General features: G+C 39.2%; 1 non-coding gene across 1 annotated transcript; it reads left to right on the top strand.

Annotated features, from left to right (window-relative positions):
* The first annotated feature begins 1,686 nt into the window (after nt 1-1,686).
* LOC112798592 (small nucleolar RNA R71) lies at nt 1,687-1,794 on the top strand. The gene has a single exon (XR_003200198.1). It is a non-coding gene; the product is annotated as a small nucleolar RNA R71 (small nucleolar RNA).
* The last annotated feature ends 8,671 nt before the right edge of the window (nt 1,795-10,465 follow it).

The raw sequence follows: 10,465 nt of genomic DNA, 5'->3' as shown, positions 1-10,465 counted from the left end.
GAAATGCTCAGAGCTATGTTGGAACCTCCCAACACCAAACTTAGAGTTTGAATGTGGGGGTTCAACACCAAACTTAGAAGTTGGTTGTGGCCTCCCAACACCAAACTTAGAGTTTGACTGTGGGGGCTCTGTTTGGCTCTGTTTTGAGAGAAGCTCTTCATGCTTCCTCTCCATGGTGACAGAGGGATATCTTTGAGCCTTAAACACCAAGGATTCTTCATTCACTTGAATGATCAACTCTCCTCTATCAACATCAATCACAGCCCTTGCTGTGGCTAGGAAGGGTCTGCCAAGGATGATGGATTCATCCATGCACTTTCCAGTCTCTAGGACTATGAAATCAGTAGGGATGTAATGGTCTTCAACTTTAACCAGAACATCCTCTACAAGTCCATAGGCTTGTTTTCTTGAATTGTCTGCCATCTCTAGTGAGATTTTTGCAGCTTGCACCTCAGAGATCCCTAACTTCTCCATTACAGAGAGAGGCATGAGGTTTACACTTGACCCTAAGTCACACAAGGCCTTCTTGAAGGTCATGGTGCCTATGGTACAAGGTATTGAAAACTTCCCAGGATCCTGTCTCTTTTGAGGCAGTTTCTGCCTAGACAAGTCATCCAGTTCCTTGGTGAGCAATGGGGGTTCATCCTCCCAAGTCTCATTTCCAAATAACTTGTCATTTAGCTTTATGATTGCTCCAAGGTATTTAGCAACTTGCTCTTCAGTGACATACTCATCCTCTTCAGAGGAAGAATACTCATCAGAGCTCATGAATGGCAGAAGTAAGTCCAATGGAATCTCTATGGTCTCATTTTGAGCCTCAGATTCCCATGGTTCCTCATTGGGGAACTCATTGGAGGCCAGTGGACATCCATTGAGGTCTTCCTCAGTGGCGTTCACTGCCTCTCCTTCCTCCCAAAATTCGGCCATGTTGATGGCCTTGCACTTTCCTTTTGGATTTTCTTCTGTATTGCTTGGGAGAGTACTAGGAGGGAGTTCAGTAATTCTCTTGCTCAGCTGACCCACTTGTGCCTCCAAGTTTCTAATAGAGGCCCTTGTTTCAGTCATGAAACTTTGAGTGGTTTTGATTAGATCAGAGACCATGGTTGCTAAGTCAGAGGTATTCTGCTTAGAACTCTCTGTCTGTTGCTGAGAAGATGATGGAAAAGGCTTGCTATTGCTAAACCTGTTTCTTCCACCATTATTATTGTTGAAACCTTGTTGAGGTCTCTGTTGATCCTTCCATGAGAAATTTGGATGATTTCTCCATGAAGGATTATAGGTGTTTCCATAGGATTCTCCCATGTAATTCACCTCTTCCATTGAAGGGTTCTCAGGATCATAGGCTTCTTCCTCAGATGAAGCCTCCTTAGTACTGCTTGGTGCATTTTGCATTCCAGACAGACTTTGAGAAATCATATTGACTTGTTGAGTCAATATTTTGTTCTGAGCCAATATGGCATTCAGAGTGTCAATCTCAAGAACTCCTTTCTTCTGACTAGTCCTATTGTTCACAGGATTTCTTTCAGAAGTGTACATGAATTGGTTATTTGCAACCATTTCAATCAGCTCTTGAGCTTCTGTAGGCGTCTTCTTCAGATGAAGAGAGCCTCCAGCAGAGCTATCCAAAGACATTTTGGATAGTTCAGAGAGACCATCATAGAAAATACCTATGATGCTCCATTCAGAAAGCATATCAGAGGGACACTTTCTGATTAATTGTTTGTATCTTTCCCAAGCTTCATAGAGGGATTCTCCTTCCTTCTGTCTGAAGGTTTGGACTTCCACTCTAAGCTTACTCAATTTTTGAGGTGGAAAGAACTTTGCCAAGAAAGCATTGACTAGCTTTTCCCAAGAGTCCAGGCTTTCTTTAGGTTGTGAGTCCAACCATGTCCTAGCTCTGTCTCTTACAGCAAAAGGGAATAGCATAAGTCTGTAGACCTCAGGGTCAACCCCATTAGTCTTGATAGTGTCACAGATTTGCAAGAATTCAGCTAAAAACTGATGAGGATCTTCCAATGGAAGTCCATGGAACTTGCAATTCTGTTGCATTAGAGAAACTAATTGAGGCTTAAGCTCAAAGTTGTTTGCTCCAATGGCAGGGATAGAGATGCTTCTCCCATAAAAGTCGGGAGTAGGTGCAGTAAAGTCACCCAGCACCTTCCTTGCATTGTTGGCATTGTTGTTGTTTTCGGCTGCCATTTGTTCTTCTTCTTTGAAGATTTCTGTTAGGTCCTCTACAGAGAGTTGTGCTTTGGCTTCTCTTAGCTTTCTCTTCAAGGTCCTTTCAGGTTCAGGATCAGCCTCAACAAGAATGCTTTTGTCCTTGCTCCTGCTCATAAGAAAGAGAAAGGAACAAGAAAATGTGGAATCCTCTATGTCACAGTATAGAGATTCCTTTAGGTGTTAGAGGAAAAGAAAAGTAGAAGACAGAAGTAGAAAATTCGAACTTATCAAAGGAGATGGAGTTCGAATTTTGCATTAAGGAATAGTGTTAGTCCATAAATAGAAGGATGTGAGAAGAAGAGAAGTAATTTTCGAAAATTGAGTGAAAGATTTTGAAAATATTTTTGAAAAACACTAATTGATTTTCGAAAATGAAAGTGGAAAAGAAATCAAGTGTTTTTTTGAAAAAGATTTTGAAATTAGAAATCAAAAAGATTTGATTGAAAACTATTTTGAAAAAGATGTGGTTAAGAAGATATGATTAGTTTTAAAAAGATGTGATTGAGAAGATATGATTTGAAAAACATTTTAAAAAGATTTGATTTTGAAAATTAATGACTTGGCTAACAAGAAAAGATATGATTCAAACATTAAACCTTTCTCAACAGAAAAGGCAACATACTTGAAATGTTGAATCAAATCATTAATTGATAGCAAGTATTTTTAAAAATAGAAAGAAATTGATTTTGAAAACATATGATTGAAAAGATATGATTTGAAAAAGATTTGATTTTGAAAAAAAGTTTGAAAACTGAAAAAAATTGCATTGAAAAACAGAATCTTCCCTCTTGTGCCATCCTGGCGTTAAACGCCCAGAATGGTGCACATTCTGGAGTTTAACGCCCAAAACGATACCCTTTTGGGCGTTAAACGCCCAACCAGGTACCCTGGCTGGCGTTTAAACGCCAGTCTGTCCTTCTTCACTGGGCGTTTTGAACGCCCAGCTTTTTCTGTGCAATTCCTCTGCTGTATGTTCTGAATCTTCAATTCTCTGTATTATTGACTTGAGAAGACACATATTAAAAATATTTTTGGATTTTTAATAATCAAAATGCAACTAAAATCAAATAACAATGCATGCAAGACACTAAACTTAGCAGTTTGTATACTACTGACACTAATGAGAATGCATATGAGACACATAAACACTCAAGTCAAGAGAATTCAAAGATCAGAGTAAGAAATCATCAAGAATTATTTGAAGATCCTTAAGACACATGAATGAATGCATGCAATTGACACCAAACTTAAAATAAAACACTAGACTCAAACAAGAAACATACAATATTTTTGGATTTTATGATTTTGTAATTTTTTTGTGTGATTTTCGAAAATTAAGTGGAAAAAGAAAATAAAGGTATCAAAATTCTTAATGAGAATTCCAGGAATCAGTGCAATGCTAGTCTAAGACTCCGGTCCAGGAATTAGACATGGCTTCACAGCCAGCCAAGCTTTCAAAGAAAGCTTCGGTCCAAAACACTAGACATGGCCAAAGGCCAGCCAAGCCTTAGCAGATCACTGCTCCAACAGCAAGATTGATAGAAATCAACAAGCTCTTGTGATGATAAGTTGAAACCTCGGTCCAATGAAATTAGACATGGCTTCACAGCCAGCCAGACTTCAACAAATCATCATGAAACTCTAGAATTCATCTTCAAGAATTCCGAAAAAAAATACCTAATCTAAGCAACAAGATGAACCGTCAGTTGTCCAAACTCAACAATCCCCGGCAACGGCGCCAAAAACTTGGTAGCGCGAAATTGTGATCAATACTTTTCACAAATCAAATAATCCTCGGTAATGAATCCAAAAACTTGGTGTTCAATACCATGGCATAAACACAACTTCGCACAACTAACCAGCAAGTGTACTAGGTCGTCCAAGTAATAAACCTTACGCGAGTAAGGGTCGATCCCACAGAGATTGTTGGTATGAAGCAAGCTATGGTCACCTTGTAAATCTCAGTCAGGCAAACACAAATGGGTATGGTGATAAACGCATAAAACATAAAGATAAAGATAGAGATACTTATGTAATTCATTGGTAGGAATTTCAGATAAGCGTATGAAGATGCCTTCCCTTCCGTCTCTCTGCTTTCCTACTGTCTTCATCCAATCCTTCTTCCTCCTTTCCATGGCAAGCTTAAGCAAGGGTTTCACCGTTGTCAGTGGCTACCTCCCATCCTCTCAGTGGAAATGTTCAACGCACCCTGTCACGGCACGGCTATCCATCTGTCGGTTCTCGATCAGGCCGGAATAGAATCCAGTGATTCTTTTGCGTCTGTCACTAACGCCCCGCCCTCAGGAGTTTGAAGCACGTCACAGTCATTCAATCATTGAATCCTACTCAGAATACCACAGACAAGGTTAGACCTTCCGGATTCTCTTGAATGCCGCCATCAGTTCTAGCCTATACCACGAAGACTCTGATCTCACGGAATGGCTGGCTCGTTTGTCAGGCGAGCACTCGGTTGTCAGGCGATCAACCATGCATCGTGTATCAGGAATCCAAGAGATATTCACCCAATCGAAGGTAGAACGGAGGTGGTTGTCAGTCACATGTTCATAGGTGAGAATGATGATGAGTGTCACGGATCATCACATTCATCAAGTTGAAGAACAAGTGATATCTTAGAACAAGAACAAGCGGAATTGAATAGAAGAACAATAGTAATTGCATTAATACTCGAGGTACAGCAGAGCTCCACATCTTAATCTATGGTGTGTAGAAACTCCACCGTTGAAAATACATAAGAACAAGGTCTAGGCATGGCCGAATGGCCAGCCTCCCAATGATCTAAGATAGCATCAAAACAAGGATAACTACCCAGATATCTCAATACAATAGTAAAAGGTCCTACTTATAGAAAACTAGTAGCCTAAGGTTTACAGAGATGAGTAAATGACATAAAAATCCACTTCCGGACCCACTTGGTGTGTGCTTGGGCTGAGCAATGAATCATTTTCGTGTAGAGACTCCTTCTGGAGTTAAACGCCAGCTTTAGTGCCAGTTTGGGCGTTTAACTCCCATTTTGGTGCCAGTTCCGGCGTTTAACGCTGGAATTCCTGAGGGTGACTTTGAACGCCGGTTTGGGCCATCAAATCTTGGGCAAAGTATGGACTATCATATATTGCTGGAAAGCCCAGGATGTCTACTTTCCAGCGCCGTTGAGAGCGCGCCAATTGGGCTTCTGTAGCTCCAGAAAATTCGCTTTGAGTGCAGGGAAGTCAGAATCCAACAGCATCTGCAGTCCTTTTTAGTCTCTGAATCAGATTTTTGCTCAGGTCCCTCAATTTCATCCAGAAAATACCTGAAATCATAGAAAAACACACAAACTCATAGTAAAGTCCAGAAAAGTGAATTTTAACTAAAAACTAATAAAAATATACTAAAAACTAACTAGATCATACTAAAAACATACTAAAAACAATGCCAAAAAGCGTACAAATTATCCGCTCATCACTATGACAGAGCGCGTTGAACATTTTCACTGAGAGGATGGGAGGTAGCCATTGACAACAGTGAAACCCTACATACAGCTTGCCATGGAAGGAGCCTTGCGTGCATGAAGAAGAAGATAGTAGGAAAGCAGAGATTCAGAAGATAAAGCATCTCCAAAACCTCAACCTGTTCTCCATTACTGCAAAACAAGTACTTATTTCATGTTCTTTTACTTTTCACAATTAAACCTGATAATTATTGATATCCTGACTAAGAGTTACAAGATAACCATAGCTTGCTTCAAGCCGACAATCTCCGTGGGATCGACCCTTACTCACGTAAGGTATTACTTGGACGATCCAGTGCACTTGCTAGTTAGTTGTGCGAAATTGCAAAAGTGTGATTGCAATTTTGTGTACCAGTGTTCATGTGCAAGGGATATGCTTGGATGAATAAGCTCTTAGGGGTGCCTCATCACTTGGTAACTTGAATTAACTAATCCGGGATTATCAGCTGAAAGTCCACTATCAAGAGTGACCTTTGCTACAGAACACTTAGTAACCCAAAGAGGTGTTGGACACCAAGGTCTCAAGAAAGAAAAATAACAGACCATGTGCCTGTGGTGTATTCATATGAGGGAAAGAGACTTGGGGGAGTAAGTCCGTAGGGGTGTCTTAACACCTAGCACCTTGAGCCAACTGGTTCGGGAGTGTTGACTGAAAGCTTATCATAAAGAGTCGCCCTCTTACAGAGCACTTAGCCAAAAGAAGAATGTAATAAATCTTGGAAAAAAAAAGGAAGGATCAACAATTAAGAAGTCTCAAAGGATGTAATCAAGAGAGTGACCAAGGACTTGATAAAGGCCTGAAACCTAGTAAAGGAAAGAACCTAAGTTGCTATGCATGAAACCCCATAAACCAGGATTTCTACTTTTATATTATCTTCTTGCTCTTTCATTCATTCTTCCTATGTTTCAGTACTTGCTTAGGGACAAGCAAGCTTTAAGTTTGGTGTTGTGATGCCAAGGCATCTAGGCCAGTTTCACTGACTTTTTCTTTACTGTTTTAAAGTAGTTTCATTCATTTTCTTAGTGAATAAGGCAAGTTTTGGATGAAGATACACGTACACCTTGATTCAAGTAACTATTGTAAATTTCACATGATTTCATGAGGATTTTGCTAGAATTGAATGATAAATTGATGATGCATAATCTCATGACTCTGGCTAGAGCTTTGATGCACTTTATTTGCTTAATTTCAAGACAAATGAAGCAAGGAAGAACCATGTTAGTACTTACATTAATCTAGTTAACGTGACCACTAACGTGGAATGGTAAATAGCTTCCAACGTTAAAGAGAAAAGTGATCACCAATGACGCCAGCAAAGCCATCATAAACCCACATTAATTGCCACGTTAACTAAGTTAACGTGGAGATAAAAGAAAGCTCCAACGTTAGTGGTAAACGTGAACACCACTAACATTCCAAGACTTGGCAATGAGCCACGTTAAGAGTCACGTTAACTTAGTTAACGTGAACTCTAACGTGGAAGAGAGGAACAATGCCAACGTTAGTGACAGTCACCTTTGTCACTAACGTTGGATCAACTAGCATTGCCCATGTTAGTGGTCACATTAAGACCACTAACGTGAAAGTTAACGTAGAGCTGAGATTGATGAGCCAGCATTAGTGACACTCACCTTTGTCACTAACGTTGGAAGATGGCATTACTACCACGTTAACTTAGTTAACGTGAGCTCTAACATGGATAGTAGGGGCACTTTGAGTGTTAGTGACAAAGGTAAGTGTCACTAACGCTCTCGAAGGTGAGGCATAACCACGTTAAGAGCCACGTTAGTTACACTAACGTGAACTCTAACGTAGGGACAAAGGCCACACGACAATGTTAATGGGAAAGGTGAGTCCCAATAACGCTTGCGAAGGGTTATAAACCAATGTTATTGGGAAAGGTGAGTCCCAATAACACTAGTGAAGATTTACAAGGCAACGTTAGTGGTCACGTTAGTGCCACTAACGTTGGAGTTAATGTAGGCTATATGGGGTTGGAACGTTAGCGAAAATTGTGATTGCCACTAACGTTCTCGAACCCACAATGACACTTAACGTTAACTTCACTAACGCCCATGCCTAATTCGTACTTCTCTATAAGCTGGGCCCACTAAAGATTGGAACTACTTCAACTCAAGATCCAAAGCCCACATCCAAGACTTGAAGAACTCACTAGAAGATCAAGAGGAGTAGAATATATAGGAGTAGTTTTGAACTATAGAGAAGCTTGGCACTTTGGAGAACTACTTTCTGTATATTTACTTTTCTGCACGTTTAGTTGGGATGTATTATTTTCTGCCATTTTCCATTTCTAGAGCTATGAACAACTAAACCCCTTTCATTGGGTTAGGGAGCTCTGTTGTAATTTGATGGATCAATTATAGTTTTCATTCTCTTATTCTTTCTTCTCTGTTGATTTACTAGAAAGCTTTCGATCTTAATTCAATTGGTTAGTTGTCTTAGAAAAGAAACTCTTCATAATTGGATCTCCTCTGAGCCTTGGAAAAAGGATGAGGAGATCATGCTAGAAATGCTTTCTCATGTTGGACCAAATTGGGGTCTAGGCGGAAATAGTGACATGTAATCCTCCCAACACTTTGATTTGGAAATACATGTGGTATAATCAGTGACCATACTTCATCTCTTCCCATGAGCAATTAAATCAAGGAATTGGGCAATTGTTTGAGCATAGAGAGATTGGATTACCAAGGAATTGGAATATAATCACCTAAGATTGCCAAGGAGATCAATAGACGCATTGATTGAGGAAAAGATGAAAATGGACTTGAGCCGGAGAATACAACATCTCCTGAGCCCAATGACTTCCCCATTTCTGATCTTACCCATTCTCTTTATTTTCTGTCATTTATTTTCATGCTCATTACCTCAAATCCCCATTTAAGATTCTGCACTTTATTTTTTACTATTTACTTTTCCGCCAGTTAATTTTCTGCAATTCTCAAACTATACTCTGTTTAGCTCAATTAGCATACTCTTCCAACTAAAGTTGCTTGACCAATCAATCCCTGTGGGATTCGACCTCACTCTATTTTGAGTTTTTACCTGACGACAAATTTGGTATACTTGCCGAAGGAAAATTTGTTGAGAGACAAATTTTCGTGCATCAGTCCAATATTGTAATTTCCTCTCTTTAGATTATAAATGCATCAATTCTTTTATGGGTTTGAGTCTTTAGATTATAAATGCAGTAATTCTATGTTCAAAGTCTTCAATACATTTTCTGCTTTATTTCTAGCTAAAGGAAGTTGTGAAATTTTGGACCTCAAGTAGCTGAACTTGCTTCAATACATTTTGTTTTATTCCTATTAGCATAATGCTGATGAGTTTTTATAGTAGAATGTGATCCTGGTTTAATTTATAACTGTTAATACATGCATAAATTAGATTATTTCTTATAATATTTATATATATATCGTTTTAGTTGGTTCAATTTGTTCTTGATATTTTGGTGCAGGCTAGTATTGGAATGGATAACTTGAACGCTTAATGCACAAAGTGGAGTAGATTTAGGTTGATTATGATCTTTTACTAAGTATTTAGGTTGATGATCATCTCTATTAGTGTAATTTGATATATTTTGAGCAGTTCTAACTTGTATTGTTTCTGTATTTTTCTTCGGTTTCTAGTTTTGGAATTTGAACTCAAGATTTATTTTGTATTTGAGTATTAGTTTTTAAGGGATAAAACAATTATAGTAAAGTATATATGTCACTAACTATTGTTTGATTTGTCTTGTAATAAAAATTGCATACTATATTTGTAGGTCTGGTAAAAAAAAAAAGATTCAAAATTTATAGTGTAGTAATGAAGATCAAGTAAGGAAAAGAATTTTCTTTTTAATTTAACAAGGCTTTTGCGGTTTTAAAGCGTGGTTGTATATCTTGCTATGGCCACGCTTTAAAGCGTGGCCGTATCTCTCCCTATCGCCACGCTTTAAAAGCGTGGCTGTATCTCCCTATCGCCACGCTTCAAAAGCGTGGCCATATCTCCCATATGGCCACGCTTTTAAAGCGTGGCCATATCTCCCACATACGGCCACACTTTAACGGGTGGCCAGTTGTAAAAAGCGTGGCAAAAGAAAAAGCATGGCGATAGGTCACCAAAAGCGTGGCGATAGAGCAATCGCCACCCTTTGATAGCTCACCCCTTCAAAAGCGTGGCAGTAGCTCAAAAAGCGTGGCGAAAAGCTATCGCCATGCTTTTTTCAGCTTTTCACCACGCTTTAAAAGTGTGGCAATAGATGTGTTTTCTTGTAGTGGTCCACGCGTTTGTGTGGATTGAAATTTGCAGATGCGACGCGTGCACGTCATCCACGCGTCCGCGTCGCCTAACTTCAGAACAGCTATAGCAAATTATATATCGTTGCGAAGCCCCTGATGTTAGCTTTCTAACGTAACTAAAATCGTGTCATTTAGACCTTTGCAGCTCAAGTTATGGTCAATTTAGTACCAAGAGGTCAAGCTGGACAACTTAGCAATTTCTTCAAGTTCTTGTATTCCTTCCACTTTTGCATGCTTCCTTTCTATCCTCCAAGCCATTCTTGCCCTGTAAACTCTGAAATCACTTAAGACATATCACGGCATCAAATGGTAATAAAAGAGAATGAAACATAGCAAAATTAAGACCAAAGAATCATGTTTTCAATCATAGCACAAAATCAGGAAGGAGAATGTAAACCCATGCATTTTGTATGAATAAGTGTATGAAAGATT

This window comes from Arachis hypogaea, chromosome 4 (genome assembly GCF_003086295.3).
Source record: "Arachis hypogaea cultivar Tifrunner chromosome 4, arahy.Tifrunner.gnm2.J5K5, whole genome shotgun sequence".
NCBI lineage: Eukaryota > Viridiplantae > Streptophyta > Magnoliopsida > Fabales > Fabaceae > Arachis > Arachis hypogaea.
The sequence above is the reverse complement of the archived record's forward strand: the minus strand, read 5'-3'. Positions and strand labels throughout refer to the sequence as shown.